Below are 19,206 nucleotides of genomic sequence, written 5' to 3'. Positions count from 1 at the left end.
AAATCAAAATTTACCTGGTACATACGTAAATTGTATCATGGCTGAACAACCCACTCAACATGAAGTGTGCATATCAAATGCTATGGGTATAGAACAACACAGTGCTTAGAAACGCATTTCTTTAAGTACGCCAACGCCGAAAGTTAGCCATCAGAGGGGGGAACTGCAGTTACTATCCAAGGACCATTGTTGTTGTTGTGGTCTTCAGTCCTGAGACTGGTTTGATGCAGCTCTCCATGCTACTCTATCCTGTGCAAGCTTCTTCATCTCCCAGTATCTACTGCAACCTACATCCTTCTGAATCTGCTTAGTGTATTCATCTCTTGGTCTCCCTCTACGATTTTTACCCTCCACACTGCCCTCCAATGCTAAATTTGTGATCCCTTGATGCCTCAAAACATGTCCTACCAACCGATCCCTTCTTCTAGTCAAGTTGTGCCACAAACTTCTCTTCTCCCCAATCCTATTCAATACCTCCTCATTAGTTACGTGATCTACCCATCTTATCTTCAGCATTCTTCTGTAGCACCACATTTCGAAAGCTTCTATTCTCTTCCGTTCAATATTAGCCACAGGTATTTTCCCCAATAAGAACCCTTCACCAGCATAAACGTGGAAATGCTCCTCCTTTATAGGACAACATGACGCTAGTGTCTGACATGGCTCAGTCAGCTGTGGACACCACAAAGTCCTGAAGAAAATCGAAGCAGAGGTGTCACATCATCGATAATATACAAGATGTATGATGAGGCCTAATTATCCACAAGGTTTTAACGTTACTGACGTCGGCCACGTAAGCCTGCAGTCTGATATATATACATATAAGGTTTGAACATTTGAAGAGAGACGCAACGATGTAAATTACTAAGAGCTGTCGTAAACTGATTTACAAAGAAAAAAGGGAAATAAGAAAGTGGAAAAAAAACTAGCAAAGAACAGGTACTGATCTATGACAGTCCTTTAATAGAGTAAGGATATCTCTCAGGATATCGGCCCATTATCAGCCAGGTAGACCATAACTAATGAAGGGTAGTAAGAACTGTTTAAGAAAGCTGCCTTCAGCCAAAAAGTTGGCTTCAAAACAGGGTTGATGAACCAACTGGAGATGGTGTGCTGTTTTGTATACAGACATGATTCGGCGACAGGTTGCAGCAGTATGAGGGCACATATATCAGAATTAATTTTGAGAGTCAATCCGCATAATATCTGTTTGGGTGATAGCTAAACACTTGTGTATACATTTCATTACAGTTATCTGATTCTACAATACATACTGTTCCCATGGAAGCGAAACTGTCTTAAAGTGAAGGATCATCTGTATTGAAGAGAGACGCAACGATGTAAATTACTAAGAGCTGTCGTAAACTGATTTACAAAGAAAAAAGGGAAATAAGAAAGTGGAAAAAAAACTAGCAAAGAACAGGTACTGATCTATGACAGTCCTTTAATAGAGTAAGGATATCTCTCAGGATATCGGCCCATTATCAGCCAGGTAGACCATAACTAATGAAGGGTAGTAAGAACTGTTTAAGAAAGCTGCCTTCAGCCAAAAAGTTGGCTTCAAAACAGGGTTGATGAACCAACTGGAGATGGTGTGCTGTTTTGTATACAGACATGATTCGGCGACAGGTTGCAGCAGTATGAGGGCACATATATCAGAATTAATTTTGAGAGTCAATCCGCATAATATCTGTTTGGGTGATAGCTAAACACTTGTGTATACATTTCATTACAGTTATCTGATTCTACAATACATACTGTTCCCATGGAAGCGAAACTGTCTTAAAGTGAAGGATCATCTGTATCAATCATTCCACCAGAAAACTTCTTCAGGGTTTCCCAGTACATTTACCTCTGTGTCGTGAGATTCTAGCTAGAACGTAAACAGCTAATTTAGAACATGTTACTGCAGCCGCTGACCATCACATTGGCTTGTAATTCGTAACAGAGGTAGAGACGGTTCAGGCTACGAGAAATTCTCAGAACAGAATGAGTGTCCAATGTTCATTGCAGAATTATCCGTAAACACTTATCCTAAACAATCTCCTTTTCTTTACTTTCAGTCGTATTGGACAGTAGCGATTACCTACACTGTGCCTTTAGCTCCATCAATTCCTGTCGTTTCTAATAAATACCATTGTGTCGGAAGAATTCCGTATTGAGTTAAGTGGAAAATACTATAACATGAAGTAACAGTCCAATACATATCCGATTTTTACCACATTTATTAATTCCTACCCAAAAAGATGTCCATCGGAATGCATGTGATATGTCGCCTATGACAACGAATATACTCTTGCATTTGTTGTGTCATGGAAGCAAACACCCACTGATCATCGTCTTGGTGAATTTCTTTCTATGCCTGAAACACACACTACACCAAGACATTACGACTGCTAGCTGGAGGCTGGTATGGAAACATGTATCTGACACTTCAGGAGATCAGGCACACAAGTCAGTTATCTGTGCATTCCTCGAGCCGTTTTCGATGTGAACTGCCCTATGGGGTCTCACATTGACCTGCTGGAATGTGTCGTGACAACATTGTTTACAACTATTTCCACACACTGGCGAACATTAAGATTCCTTTCAAAAAGTTCTGCTGCCGTATCGAATAGCTCCACAGAACATGATTTCAGGAGTTGGAAAGGTATGTGTCTCGACAATCGCTGCTCCCTGTGATCTTCCACCAGGTAGTCTACGAACTTACTGGGGTTAAGCTGACCATAAAAATATGAGTCATCACTGCATTACTGAATATCACGGGATACTACTCAGTTTCTCAGTTCACTCTGTTGCCAGTAGTAAGGTTATAGGAGTAAATCATCCATGGCACCTCAAAATCTCAATCCAACTTTCAGTAATACATTCCCGACAGACTGTGGTGACACTACATACATTCTCTACCGGGATCTCGGTTGTTGTCATATTCCCATTCGACAGAGTCAGTTGCAAAAATTGATGGTCTGCTCATGGTGTAGCCCTTCTGAAAGGACTTGCACATATCTTCCTTGCAACGTTGTTGTCCGAAGTCCCTCAGCACGATGTTCCCATGTATATATGGCTTTTCACTTTTTGAAGATCCGAAAGAAGGTGATGCGTTGCACACGAATTTCCCGTGGGCAAGGTGTTTGGTATTTGTACCTGAAAAGTTTCACTAATGTTAGACACTCCCAATGGCCTACCTTTCTTCATCTGTATGAATGGCTTTCTTTTCAAACTGAAAATAATTGCATAAGGTTGAAATATTTGTTATTATATCCCAAAGGCATGGATATACAGGAGGTTAAAAATAGGATTAATGATTGACTCCATTAGTCATGTTATCAAGTCCACTTTCTGGGGTTTTAGCTAGTCAGAAGTGGTTAGAGACAATCTCAGTGACTGTATTATTGAATAATAGTCTCAGTTCGAAAGATCTCACTTGTAAATCAATATTAAACGTCTATTTTTAACAAAGAAAGCTGTGACAGTCTCACTACACGATACAACAAACAATTTCAATTGCTAAATGACAAAAATTATTCGTGTCTTCAGATCACAAGGGGTACGAATATTTGGGAATGAAGAACAAATTAACTGGAATGTGGAGCAACCTTATGAATCATTCGTGATGTAACATTATGAATGTGTTGGCGGCTACTCATTCACCTGGACCCGGTATTAAAGAGAGATGTATTTGTTCCCCAGCTAAGTGTTAGCAGGCCTAGGGGACAGGCCGCACCAAGGCCTGCCAGGTTTGTTAACCGTTTCCAGCCAGCCACATGCAGAGAAGAGCAGCGTTATTAGACATGGGTAAATTTCAATTCTGGGATTTGGATAGCTGTCGCTTGCAAGCCCTTTGTGCCACAGATAATGCTCCAGGAAATACCGCAGTGTCAGATAATCTTAAGGATGGCTACGATAGAACTCTCTGAACTCGACAATATGCCATAGTTATGCATTAAAGGGAATCTGAATACATCTACAATTTTAGAAAAATTAGGCACATCCAATGACGCAACATTTCAATATCATTAAAACTGTGGAAGTAAATATTTCTCAGCCATTAAACGTTTTCGCAATGAATCTCTGACTTAACAACATTTAAATGCTTCAACAAACGGTATCTCAGATAATAGCATTGCACTATAGCTACCATCTCGGATAGCTACGTATGTCTGTCTGTTTTATTTCTGGGTTAATTATTTTTTTATATCGGCTCCATTACGCAAATGTTTGTCAGAACATTGTATCCACCACAGTTACGCAGCAAATGAATACAACATGAATAACTCACATTTTGTCATATTTGTATGTTGATTTACTGAGCATTTACTATTTTGCCGATAACTTCATTTATTGATTGGTTGCATGGCCTCTGTGCAAGAGATAATGCTCCAGGAAATATCGCAGTGTCAGGTAACCTTAAGGACGGTTAAGTGTTAATTTAAAAGTGCTAATTTAAAAGTGGTTAGTTGCGTGTGTAGCGGACACCACAATTGATTACCGAACCAACAGAACTTTCTGTCAACCAGGCTTAAATAATTATTTAAAGAATACACAAAAACTTTTTGCTGTCATTTATCGTGAACGCACCTGCACAAGAATACTGACTTATTTATTTATGGACAAGTCTTTACTTATAATTATTGGAAATTCTCGGAGTGTATCAGAATGTTTATAACATTTATTTATTTAACTATTGTTATAATATATCAGTTTAGTCAGATCGTGTCTAGCAGATGTATTTTTGGTGGGGATGGCCTTGAAGCAATAGAAAAGCAGACGGTAGCAGAACACTATGTGAGGCAAGAGGAGACTGGGACTTTTCGAGGGAAGTGCTCAAGGTAGCGCTTCGGGACATTTTAGGTTGAGTGCTGAAAGATGGCAGCCTTGTCTATGCTGCATGTTGCTTCACTTGTGTAGATGATTGATTCTGGGTGGTGAACAGCTGCTACAATACATTTGAAGGGACTTTATGTTTCAAGAGATCCGAAAGTAATCCACTAGGACTCTTACTTTTTACACTTGATTTAGAGAGCAGAGGACAGGTGGAGTATGAGTTACTATTCTTTGCATAGCTTTTATTAATTTGTGAATCATGTTGAGGTAGAACTGTTTCGAGCTTATGAATGTTCGTGTACTTTTTACCTTGTGGATTTTTCAATTATTCTCATAACACTCTCGGCATAACATTACTACACTTAGGAGGGGTATTTTCTGTTGGTATTCTAACTGAATATTGGAGGACTGCTTCCGATTTGTTTGAAAGGCCCATTCTTGAATAAACATTATTCGACATCCAGAATTAAAATTTCACTCTGCAGCAGAGTGTGCACTAATATGAAACTTAATGACAGCTAAAACTCCAGACAAAGCCTCAAAATCGGGACCTTTGCATTTAACGGGCAAGTGCTCCACTAACTGAGCTACACAAGCACAATTCACATCCCATCCTTACAGCTTTAATCCTGGCAGTATCTGTTCTCCTCCCTCCAAAAGTCACAGAAGATCTCATGAATTATGAGTCTTACTCCCTTAGGATTACTACTGTATTTCTATCACTCCACAATATTCCGTGATCCAGGTCCCAAAATGAATTGCATGATAGGCTCTTTGTGTGGGGGCTCTGAATATAAGATTTTGTAGCAGTTTCGTGCATGAGAATTCGTAGCAAAAGATAGGTATGGGGAATTTCGCTGCAGAACTAGAAGAAAATGGCTACACAGAGACTAGTGGAGTTTGGGACTGAAGCAGTCAACATCAGGGGAATCCTAGACGGCGGCATAAGGGACAATGGTGTCCACATCAATGTAGGCCACTGACAGTGACTTCCAGTTCATCAGCGTCAAGACTTTGGGTAGCAGCAATACAGCAGAAGCAGCCAGCATGACTGACAAGTAAAGTACTTGCACCGATAGCGTTATAAGTGTGAATCCACAGGGTCATCATCAGTGATGGAGCTTCTAATGATTAAGCAGTCTCTCAGCATGTGTGGTTAAGATAATGTTATTGGGCCAGTTAGTCGAACATTACAATAAGTTGTTGTTGATAGGAACGATATTAATGTGATAGATTGTCCAAAATCAGAGACAGGAGATGTAACTGGCGAGTGATTCAATAGCGTGGTTAAGGGAAATGACTTCTAAGATGGAGTTTCTGGATGCAGAGACAGGTTCAGTAAAAGCAAAGATATGTTCAGTAGAGACAAGTATAGCAGAAAGTGTAAAGGCTGAGGGAAATAAAATTAAATCTGATCTAGGAGGGATGATACACTACAAATTAGAGGCTATGGGAGGTTACTATAGGGTTTGACCCAGTTAACATAGTGGAAAAAGTGTTTGGGGAAAATTTTCAATATTAAGAATTGTGTACGAAAGCAAAATACACTACAGGAAATGATCACTACGTCTTTTAAAAATTTTTCAGGGTAGATTGGTAGAGTGTGAGAAAGAGGTGGTGAAAAATGTTCAAAGTTGGAAGCAGAGATGAATAATGAAGTTTTGCAGGGGGGAAAAATAGATTAGAGGTATACAAGCAGAATTCAGTTCTACAATAGCAAATGAGGCTACTACTATGATTTGTGTTCCATGGGTGTTAACAACGAAGTGTTTTGCAAATGATCGAGAATACCAAACAGTATATTTCATTGCTTTTTGTTGTGATGGTTTTGTCCGGGGGATGTAGGAAGAAGCAAAAATTAAATTCCTGAAAAGACATCTCGAGGGCAATGCACAGCCTTGGCCATACTTATTGGGCACTTTAATTTACTATCAATGAAGCGTTTGAGAATTGTTTCCTGAGAAGATTCCTGAGTGAAGTGAAGGAAACGCGACTTCAGAATGAGTACCTGATTGGATCAAGTTTCAAACACAGAACTGGGTCAATGCAGTATTTTTGTATGTATGAGATAGCTAAGTTGATTCATATAAATCGTCTGCTGGGAATGGTGACTGAGAAAACAACGGTCAATAGGGGCTTACTGGATTATTCACAACAGGATCTTGTCCACAGTGGGAAAAATTCCATTGATGAGTTTTTTGATTTTATCGAGAAGCTTGAGAAGTGACACACCACCCTCTCACTTTAACATCTTAGTCAGATTCATGTTCAAACTTTAGGCCATCATCTCAGTGTAGCCCAGTGATACATTTGGTATGTGTGGTTTATGACTTTTTTACATGGGGAAATTGTGAGCATAATGTTCTTATAACTGCATGAGTAACCTGTAGAGGACTTGCACCTGAAGGGCGGTATTGAAGGTGACAGACCACAGGAAGAGAGATGAAGTGGGGGCCATAAGTGCTGAATGCAGTGATCAGGCTGTGTGATTGATTCTGGGAAGCAGCGTTCAATGGATCGTACCTGCAGAGGGACATCTAGACAAAGCCCTCTCCTCATTGTTAGGGTCATACAGTAGGGCGCTGGTTCAGCAAACATTTTACTTGGGTCTGCGTGCAGTCCATTGCGGAGATGGCCAGTTGGAGGAAAGTGGTTGGAGGAAGCCATTGAAGAGAAACTGCTGTAAACTGAGCCTTTGTGAAAATTGTGAGAAGATGGTAAAACTCTGTGCACTCTGATGTTAGAATCTGAGAAGATACGGACAGAGTGGTTTGTGTACATGTTTAGTGCAGGCAAGTCTGAAATCCTACTGTCGCCAGGAAGTCACCAGGTTCTATTAGCGAGCGGCGAAAACATGTATTTCACAGACATGACAGTCTGAGAAGTTTAACAACCTTCCATCACAAATTAGAAATTCTAGCACCGGAAACAATGGGTTTCTCCATAAATGAAGGACTGTGGTCCTGTATAAGTAATTGTTTTTCCCAAAACATGGCCATGCTTACCGTGAGAACGACGACTACATAGTCTAAAATCTTTTTTCAGAGAAGAGAGATTTGAAGTTGCAAATTGGCTCCTGTCGTTATAGGCAAAGTGAAGGAATGTTCCCCCAGCCTGAGAACTCCGATGTTGTGTCTGGATTGGCAACCAGGCCAACAGAACAGTCAAGAGAGTAGTTTCAATGAGTAGGGGATGATCCGATTGAGTTGTGCAATATGGGGGATTTTTCGTTTTTGCTAATTTGGTGGAAGGTGGTGGTGATTCTGTAAAATGGTTCAAATTGCTCTGAGCACTATGGGACTTAACTTCTGAGGTCATCAGTCCCCTAGAACTTTGAACTACTTGAACCTAATTAACCTAAGGACATCACACACATCCATGCCGGGGCAGGATTCGAACCTGCGACCGTAGCGGTCTCGCGGTCCCAGACTGAACCCCTCGGCCACACAGTCTGGCTGTGATTCTTTGCCTTCTTGATCTTATGGTCCTCCCATTTTGGTCATGTCAGGTTTTTCCGTAGTGGGTGAGACTTATGGGTCTGTACCTTCTGGTGGACTGAGAGCTAATGGCAGTTTCCAGCTGTACCATAAGTGTAACTGGACATATCGTTTGTCATGATGCTGAAATTATTCGTGCTGAGTTGCCTGTCTTACGTTTGACCATTCCAGCATGCACCATTGTGTAAAAAAAAATAAATTTAGGATCACTCAAATATATATTTGATCGAAGCAAGCGACAACTTTCAAGCCTGAACTAGAGTTAAAAATTCAGCCCTCATAATAGAACAGGGAAATGAGAACCAGAATGGGAACAATAGAAATTATACATTAACTATAATAATCATAACGAAAGTAATAACATCACAATAACAATTTTCGAAGGGGAAAAGGAAGTGGAAATTTTCATAACAGAAATAAAATCGTGGAACGAAGACTCACTGCAGGGCCTCAAAAAATGCAGTGCCAAAGTACCAGGTCATGAAACTAGAGATCACCGAATTTCAAGTCCGAATGTAGCGAAATAAACTAGGATTGAAAACGTCACATTATTATAAAAAATGTATAAAATGCATGTTCGGCCATTAGCTGCTTTTTTAAGCCCAAATATCTACCGGTTTCAGTCACAGACCATCTACATAGATTAGGGTTAAAACAGCTTACGCCACAACCACATCGTATCTGACATTATTTAAATAATGACAGATGTGATACTGCCGCTTAATTTTGGGTCTAAAATAATAGCAGCTGATGGTAAAACATGTATTTCATACATTACTTGACAACTGTTGATAGTCACCTTCCAAAAATGTTCATTATGAAAATTCTGTGGATGGTGAAAATTCGGAAAATAAGCTACAAATGTTGCAGATGGAGGATATGATAAATAAGAAAAAGATAGAGAACAATTTTATACAATGCAAAGATAAGGAGTGCTCAAGAAATATTGTAAAATATTTGAATTTGGTAGATATGTAACATATAATGAATTCTAAGGAGGCACTCATTAGTACTAACAATTATAATTATGAAAATGATTTTTTACCAGAGAAATGAGGTAAGGTTATCTGTAAAGGTGGCGAAGCTGTAGGCTCGTTAGTGGAACATGTACTTTGTGGTATATCGATAGAAGTATGTGAAGGTATTTCTGAAGGTAGCGTCAGCTGGTGATGAATTTTACTATGTGTGGGCGTACATGGGTGATTTGTTGTTAAGGGGAAGTGAAGGTGCTTTTTTAGAGCTTGGAGTTGCTAAAATTGGGGCTGATGATTTAGATGTCTCAGTGGAAGGAGTTTGTTCACTTATTTCTATTGATTGATGTGAATCAATGTCTCTTGATGAAGTTATGAATTTTGAGTGGATGTAGAAGGATGAGTGTTAATGAAATGTATAAGGCGAAATGTGAGAGGAGAGAAAATGTTATGGGGATGGGTGTAGCTCCGTATTGGGCAGAATTCGAATGTATCGCGAATTTGACGTGGAACAGTGCGGTAAGGAAGATTTGAGTTGTGTGTCAGGGGAGGTTGACTAAGTTAATGGTAGTGATTTCTATAATGTATCGACGAATGTAATGGATATTTTGAGTACTTAATATTATGAGTTATTGGCGGATGTTAATGCACTTAACTGTGATAAAATTTGTAGCAAGTCAGCAGAAATAGGTGAGTGTTTGCTTACGACATATGAAGTTCTAAGTTGTGTGGTTAATTGTAAGAATGTTGCAATTTCTGAATCGCTAATTCGGAGGAAAAGAAAGGTATATTTGATGTTGATGAGGATGATGAAACGATGGGTTTCGAGGTGATACAAACCCTACAGATGAGTTGTGCATGGATCAGAAGAAATTGGGAAAGGATAATGAGATTGGGGGTTAGTCTGAAATTATAATGTGTACCATAAATATAGAGGAAAAAGGAAGGGATGTTCAAACTGACTATTTAAGAGCGTAGTGTTTAGAGAGGAGTGAAATGCCAAAGGAGAAAGGCATGTGTATTGCTAATTGTGTGTGTAGATATGTGTAACTGTCGTTTATAGTTTACAGGAATTTTGGAGGTAGATCAGCAGAAACTGGGAAAAGATAATGAGATTGGGGGTTACTCTGAACTTATGACGTGTCGATAAATATAGAGGAAAAAAGAAAGGGACATTGAACCTGACTATTTGAGGGCGCACTATTTAGAGAGACTTGATATTAAAAATATGCAGCCTGTAAATGAAATGAACAACATTGATGGAAAATGAAAACGTGTATTTCTCAAATCTAAAACCAGTGTTCCAGCTGTGGTCACAATATTTGTTTTTAAACCTATGAGTCATTTGCTGAAAGAAAAAGTGGGTATTGATCTGAGCAGGCGAAAAAGGAGGAAAAAGAGAGATTAAAAAGAGAGTCCCACTGGCGAGATAAGTGTTAAAAGAGGCAACATCGGCAGAGTTGTACCATGCCAAAGGAGAAAGGCATATGTATACCTAATTATGTGTGTAGGCATGTGTAATTTTGATTTGTTGGTTAAAAGGATTTTGGGGCTATTTCCATTTGGTTTAAAGGGTAAACTTGTCAAATTTCAGTTCCATAAGTAGGAAGTGGGTACATTGAGGGCACTAGGACTGTTTTCAATGGACAACCATTTTTGTGGATATTATAAAGTTACATACTTTTATGTACAAAATTTTAAAATTTTTCTAGAGCTATATGTAGGGTGACAGTTATTGAACCATATGAAATAAAATCATCGTTACTTCTGAATGGTTTGCAGTAGGACATTCAGACTGCCCATTTGGCTATGGGATATGATGGGAATTAGTATGCATTGTATGGTTTGGTTTAGTGATGAACACCATTTTCATTTGGATGGGTTTGTCATTAATCAAAATTGGCGCATTTGGGAGACTGAGAATCCGTTAACAGTTACCCATCTCCCACCACCAAACATGCCCTATTAATAGTTTTTTATTAATTTCTCACCAATTTTGAAAGTTCATAACCTACTTGAAAAGGGCTATAACCAGTAAAAGTAGTTTAAAAATTTTCTGTTTATATTGTGTGTTGAGAATCCCATGTCATATTTGTTGTACTCTAAATGGCTATATAGAGAAGTGTGTCTCTTGGTACCTTAGCATTAAGTATACCTGCCAAGTACATCATTGTGTTTTGACTTGTAACGATGTTTTCTCCATGAGTCATGTGCTATAAATGAAATTATAAGGATTTATAACACCATCTCTATTCAGTTGAGTAACTGATTTAAACCGAGAAAAGCGTCATAAGCATTCTAATATTTATCTGGTGGTTCTAAATTTCATGCTTCATTAGGAAATACCTCGTTTTTTTCCATTTTTCAAATGTAGATAACCAAGTTTTACGTAATCATAAGTGTTGAATCAGCCAGTTGGTTATTTTTCCGATTATTTTGAAACACTGCAAAAATAAAATAATACATATCAATTTATAATGAGTCATATCAGTTTTTTGGGTTCTATCTCGAAATTTTTCGTCTCATTTAATCCTGCTACCACAGCTACATATGGTTCACAGAAAGAAATAGGAATTTTAGGATTTTTCAATGTATTTCCTCTTGTTCAAGCTCATAATTCAGTTCATATTTGACAATATGCACAAGATTTCCATTGATTCTACTTAAATTTTACCTTCTTCTGGAAATTTAATTTTGTTTCAACTCCACCCTCATTATAGTCAGCCTATCAAAGAAGACCATCTCCAGCACTGGAACGTTAAGTAAAAATTACAGTAAGATCCCCTTCCCAAAAAAATTTTTTATAGTCCCTAAAGAAACCACCAAGCATATTCAGAGAATAAAGTGTTTCATTTTTCGTACTCTTTACTTTACCGTTATTAAGTATACAACCTTCCATTCGTATTGTATCATTCAGAGATTAAGCCAAATACAACAGAAGTGATGATGAACTGTAAGGTAGCTCTGTCCTAGACATAACAGTATTACCTATCCTTATGTTTACAAACAGCTCTGCCACATAATTGTCAATTAATTTTTATTATATTTTCCATTGTAATTTGGACAATGTGTATCATAATTTCCAATAATACAGAAGCTCATGAACGACTGAGCATGATTAGGAGGGGAACTCAAGACTTACATATTAGGGACGGTATAGCCACCATTTTTGTGCCCCTCTCATCTTTTTCTTTCTCCTCTCCATCATAGCTTCGAATTTTACCATTCTATTTCTCTTCCTCTAACCTATATACCTCTTCTATATCTCTTTCACCCCATTCTATCGTCTTATGTCTCTGCTTGATGAGAATAACTCACAAGCTGCAAGAATATAACGAGAAAATTCCAAACTAGCAATAGGACTGACATTCATAAAAGAAAAATATGTTTACTTTCATATACATAGTGATTATTATTATTATTATTATTATTATTATTATTATTATTCTTGATTGATATAATTGTCATTGTACTACTTTTATAATCTCTATTTTTTTCTTTAACATTAATACTGTATAACATGTTATATGTCCTTAATGTTCTGTAGAAACTGAAATTTGTTGAATCTGAGTATGCCTGGTTAGGTGTAAGAGAGGGCCTGAAGGCCCTAATCTTGCCAGGTAAAATAAATGCATAAATAAATAAAATAAATTATTGTTGATAGTTATATTCTATTTCCTATATGGTTTATCTCAATAAGATAAATCAGTTATATGTTTATTCAAAAAGTTTAGATCAATTGAAATATCAAGAATGCATGAAAATATGTAAGAAACTGAAGATAAGACTCATGAGAGGATTACTACAATTATTGAAAGAAATGGTGAAATTACACCTCTAGGTGAATACCAACATAAATAACTTCTAGTATTAGATGATTTCATTCGTGAATATCAAGATGTAGCTAAAGAATATTTTCCTAGAGGGAGATGTAAATGAATAGATTTTTGTTACCTCAGGCATATTCAAAAAATCCAAAACAATTAGTAAGGGTAAACTAAATTTTTAAAATACTTTTAGATAACAAGTTTTAACCACATCTACATGAGATTGTTGGTGGTGATTTAAAATTTTATGATTTTAAAGAAATGTGTAGTAAATGTTGAAATGATTAGTTTGGATTATTTTATATTATATATGATTAGGAGATTCAAGAATTTGTTTTTTATCCTTATTAAATGACCACTTTAAATAAGATATAGCATATATATTAGATTATTTTCGTTGGGTTTTACTTAACATGTAAATGAATTTAAAGTAGCTCTTGACTATAAAGTACAAAATGAAAAATGGGAAACATTTGGTGAACATAGTTCTAATTGTTATTGCTCTAGTAATGAAGATAAGTATAGACCAGATACATGCTGTACCTATTTTTTGATAAATATAAAAAGCAGGTAATTTTTAGAAATCCCTTTATAAAAAATTTTCATTAATGAATTTCTGTCCTCAGTAAATGTCTTCGACACATGACCCAGATGCTGGTAAAAAATTTAAACGAAATAGAAAAGAAGTTGATGAATTAAAAGAAAGATACAACTTTTTAAAATATCCAGGAACTTGATAGGAAAAATATAAAAAAAATAACCTACCAGTTACTGATGCAATCCGAAAAGATGAAGACAGAATTGAAGGATTTGGTGATAAGGTGCTAAAAACTATTGAGGAAAACACAAATCTGAAGAACCATTTGTTCTATATCATCGCAAACATTTAGAAGAACTTGGAGATGTACCAGAATTTGTAAGTCCAAAGTCATTGGTGTGATACTCATCGTAATGCTGGTCACTGGAAGACAACAGGAAACCACCACAGAAATCATTACCCTAGACACCCATGTGGTGGACCTCTCTGACGAGGCTTCACCATGACAAGACCTGCTGTAAGTTTTTTAATAAAGATGGTGTTGGAATAAAAAGGATGGTAAAAAGAGTAATCTATATATTCCTAATATATTAAGTATTTTTGATACAGGAAAAGTTGCTAAATAATTAGAAATTAAATGCTTTTGTCATTTTTTATGAGTGATGAATTACATAGTCCTCATAGACAATATGAATGTGAAACAGTTAAAAAACATATTGTATTTGATTCATTTGGAGGAAATGTTCCTAAAGAAATTGATAAATATCTTGGATTAAGTGAGTTGTAATGGTATAGACAAGGAGTAATAAATTTAAATGAAGTTATTTGCAGTCATTTGTGGATATTTTTTAAACTGTCAGATAATTATAAATGAAATGCAATTTTAAATATGCTAAATGGAATTTTTTGGAAATAAGATGCAGCTTAATGCCAGTACGATTAATGCAAATGAATCAGAAGCAAAAGTGGTCCAAAAATAGAAAGTTTCATTGGATAACTTCATTAAATAATTACATAGAATTTTTAAAATGACCAGTGTTTATATTAGCTTTAAAAGAAGTAGATTAGTCTATATAAATGATCGAATAAGTGATTATGATGCAGTTCCAATACAATAGTTAGGAAATATATATCTTACACAATCTGAATCTACAAATATTTTAGGAAACTCAGTAATTATATTATGAAATAATAATTAAATAAATACTGTACAAAAAAGAAAAGAAATAGCAAATACTTTTACAGATTATTTCTCAGAGTAAGATCTAACTCCACATGTATAGCAATTAAGTAATCTTTAAAATAAAATATGTGATGGAAAAATAATTGAAATTACTTTAATGACTGGAGGCCAAAAAAAGCACAATTTTGAGCACAATTTCCGGGTTAAAGGAATTAGTGTTGTTGGTAAAAGTGTAAACAAAGATTAGGAATTTATTGATTTTGATATTACAGTAAGTGTAATTGATAAGCTACTGCGACTGAGGAAGTAGTGATGAGGGGTACACTTAGCATGGAAGGTCAAGGTCCCTATAATGTCATTCCTTACACACAACAACTACCAAATCAATAAAATAACAATTTATTCAAATACAATATTTATGTAACAGCTAAGAGACAATCAACACATGGTCGTATTTAAGACAATACGAAAATATCAAAGATAGCTTGCTTCTCAGGCAAGGCAGGAAATTACAATTACGAAAACTGTCTTAAAGAGATGAGCGACACAGATTTCAATACTTAGAGAGACCATAAAATATAATCAGAAAGTGATTTAAAGAAATGTGGCAAAGATAATTTATTTAAAGGAGCAATAACTTGCAATATAAAAGTGATTTATTAAACGCATACCAGTTCGTTATGAACCAAAATAACACTATCAGCAAAAGTTAGAATTTAATACAATTCATCCCCAAGCAAATAAAAACCTATTTTTTAATTTAAATGAAATACATTAGATGTTTACCAAACAGGCAGAGACGCCATGGTGCCATGGACAAAAGGTGACTTAACTTAAAATGCCTAAAGCAGCAGAACAGCCATCCAAAACAACACCTAAACCCCAGGGCCCAACCAGTAGTCACTTCCCATTAGACAGCATGTCACAGTTTCTGTGTTCCAAAGCAGAACATGGCGCCGCTCCCACACACCTCAACCCACAGGAAAATGGAACACAAACAGACCGCAGAAGACACAGCAAACACCAACCACACATCAATTAATATAAGTTAAGAGATCAATAAACAACAAATAAATGATGAATCAATTGCTGTTTTACTAATATGAGTGAGTGCATTAAAAAAATGCATGCATATAAAATTCTATGTACAAATGATTGCCTTTTACGGAACACAAGCCTTTACTAATAACTGAGTGAGTGCTTTCAAATAAATGCATGTATATAAAGCTACTACATACAGATGACTAGTTTTACAAACTATGAGTCTTCATTAATAACTGAGTAAGTGCTTTCAATAGAAGTGACCCAAATTTTACAGCAATATACAAGGAGCGTCAATTTGATGGCAAGCAAAATATCATACAAACAATACATAACACAACAAAATATAGCACACAAACCTTCGCGCTAATCAGCTTCCCAATAGTAATTCAACCAGCGGATTTTTTAAAAGAAATAGTAACTGCTGAACTGAGCGAGGTGGCGCAGTGGTTAGATACTGGACTCGCATTCGGGAGGATGACGGATCAATCCCGCGTCTCGCCATCCTGATTTAGGTTTTTCGTGATTTCCGTAAATCGCTCCCAGCAAATGCCGGGATGGTTCCTTTCAAAGGGCATGGCCAACTTCCTTCCCCGTCCTTCCCTAATCCGATGAGACCGATGACTCGCTGTCTGGTCTCCTTCCCCAAAACCAACCAACCAAGTAACAGCTGATGTCCATGTGGTTACACACTCTGCTGGCTGCTCATACTTCAAAACGTGTACATTAGGGCAACCAAGCAACAACTACACTTCCTGCAACGCAAATCGTTTACTGAAACGAAGGCACCAAAATCACTTACACCTTCGATAGAGAGCATTGCTCGAGATGGTCCCCAGGGATGGGTCTCTCCGAGAAAACAGGCACCATAGCGACGAACAGTGCTTGGAGCCGACATCAGGCAGGTCCACCACAAACTCGCGACCGCCTTGTGTGGTAGATCCGCCATGTCGCACCTGGCCGAGCATCCGCGTTTTCCTCTTTCATCCACGCAAGCACGTCCTTGCGCATTGTAGCGAGTCCAAGACCAACTGCCACGAGCGCCGAAACACCTGCAAGATCATAACAGGGGGAAAAGTAATCAATCAATAATGGTACATAAATAAAATTGTTTAACTATAAGATTGAAAGAGACATTTATACCTGTTCCAGTAGGTATAAAGTTAGTGGTATTTATTGCGACAATTTAAAATTTAATACTTTTGTAATCTACATAGACGGATAACCATTTTTATTGCTTGAAGTGCAGAAAATTTACTGAGACTCATCACCCACTGAAGAGTCACCACTAAAAATTGAAGACAGAGGATTGAAGGTCTCTGTGAAATATGCAAGACTAAAAGGGGTAAATTTTGTTAAGGAAATTTGTAGAAAATGGTCTGAATAGTCGTGAAGAAATTTTCAATCAATTGCATCAACCAATCAGTTCAAAATAAGAAATGTTGTTGCATTCAGTATAAGTGATTTATAGCAAGCAGATCTACATTGTAGAAAAGGATTCTGAAAATATGAATGGAATTTCATACATAAGTAAAGGATATAAACATTTATTACCTGTAATCGATATTTATTAAAATATTCTTGATCTAATCCATTTAAAGATGAAAGTAGTAAAAATGTAGTTGATGCATTCGAAAATGAAATTTACAAAAGATAATCATAAACAATTCTGAAATAAAAATTTCTAGACATTATGAAAATTATAGTATTATTTAATACTCAACTTTTACCAAAGTAAAATCATCCCATGCTGAAGGATTTAATACAACACTTTAGTAAACAGCATGGAAAAAATTTGCTCTTCAAGCTACTTATAAATGGAGTTAACTATATGATTTTTTTTTGAATAAATAGAATAATATGACACATTCAAAGTGAAAAATGAAGCAATGACAACAATTATAAGCTAGCTGTCATTGTATCTAATGTGAAACCTGAAATGTAACTTTGGTGACAAAGTTAAAATTAGTCTATTACAGCAATTTTTGAAAGAGGTTACACAGCTAAATTTTCGAAACTGCAGGTTTAACTAATTGTAATCCAGCCACATATAAATTAAAGGCTTGGGGTGGAGAAAAAAAGGAAAGTTTTATGAGTATGAGTTACAGAGGACAAAATGACCAGATACACATCTAGTTGAGAAAGTATTGAGAAAGCAATGAGAAGAAACTTTATGTTAAATGACAGTCATTTGATAATTAACCGAATAGTTGCATAAGGATAAATTTACTTTATAAATTGTTTTAATTTTACAATTAGAGAATACAGATCTAAAAATGTCTTGACTATGCTGATAATTAAGGATCGGTCATACAGACTATAATTCATTGTGTTTTGATTTTCGATGTTAATTAGAAGAATACTGGAGTCATCAACCCCCTTGACGAAAAAAAATTGTTTTAAAAAATTAGTTGTAGGGAAATGTATCACACAATATGAATGAAAATATTGGTACTTTCATATTTTGTATCCATATGTTATCCTGATCATGAAGTAACCAAATTCATGGATCAATTAATGGGTGAAAATGTGAATTATTTATACATTCTAAATGGAGAAGAAATATGCATTTCTTATGAATATATCAAATTATTCATAAGAAAAGGTGCATTGAAACCATTACTGGTGCACTCAGTCTACCTACTTACTGCTCGTATGCCAGATGTATAGAAGCCCAATTTCGTGTGAGAAAGGGGTAAACATTGGCTGCTAAAGTCTTGGTGCATGGAAGTTGGTAGGCAGTAATTAGTTGTGTAGGTGAGAAACATGATTTGTAATGTATGTAGGATCTGAGGATGAAATTTAAATAAGTCGTTTAAATGTGTTACTTGCAGTATTTTGGAAAGATTTCTCGTGTAATATATACAGTTTATTTGTAATTATTGTTATCAAAAAATTAGGAGGATGGAGGTAGCCAAACCTCATTAAAATTTTAATTTCTTATGGGAGTAGAACATTTAGTTACATGCATAGTTTGAGCTAAGGTCTTTAATATATAGGTTAATTCTATGTTTCATGTCGTTCTGGAAAGGTTCTGAATAGAAGTTAAGGGACAACTTCGTAATACGTTTTAAAGAATATTTCTATGGATAAGAGTACATGAAAAGGGTATTGATGAGTTAGGAATGTAGTTATCTACTGAGTTAAACTGAAGTTAAATGGGCGATTTCTGCTTAAGATAGTATTAGTTTCGAAGTTTTAAATTGGGCACGGTAAAATTGTAGGGCAGCTATAAAATGTTAACTGATTGATAGTGGCAAACAAATTTCGTAGCACAAAAGAAGTTTTATCTAGTGGAAACGTGGACAGTGTTTGAAATGTCGAG

Source organism: Schistocerca cancellata, chromosome 5 (genome assembly GCF_023864275.1).
Source record: "Schistocerca cancellata isolate TAMUIC-IGC-003103 chromosome 5, iqSchCanc2.1, whole genome shotgun sequence".
NCBI classification, from domain to species: Eukaryota; Metazoa; Arthropoda; class Insecta; order Orthoptera; family Acrididae; genus Schistocerca; species Schistocerca cancellata.
Note: the sequence above shows the minus strand (reverse complement) of the source record.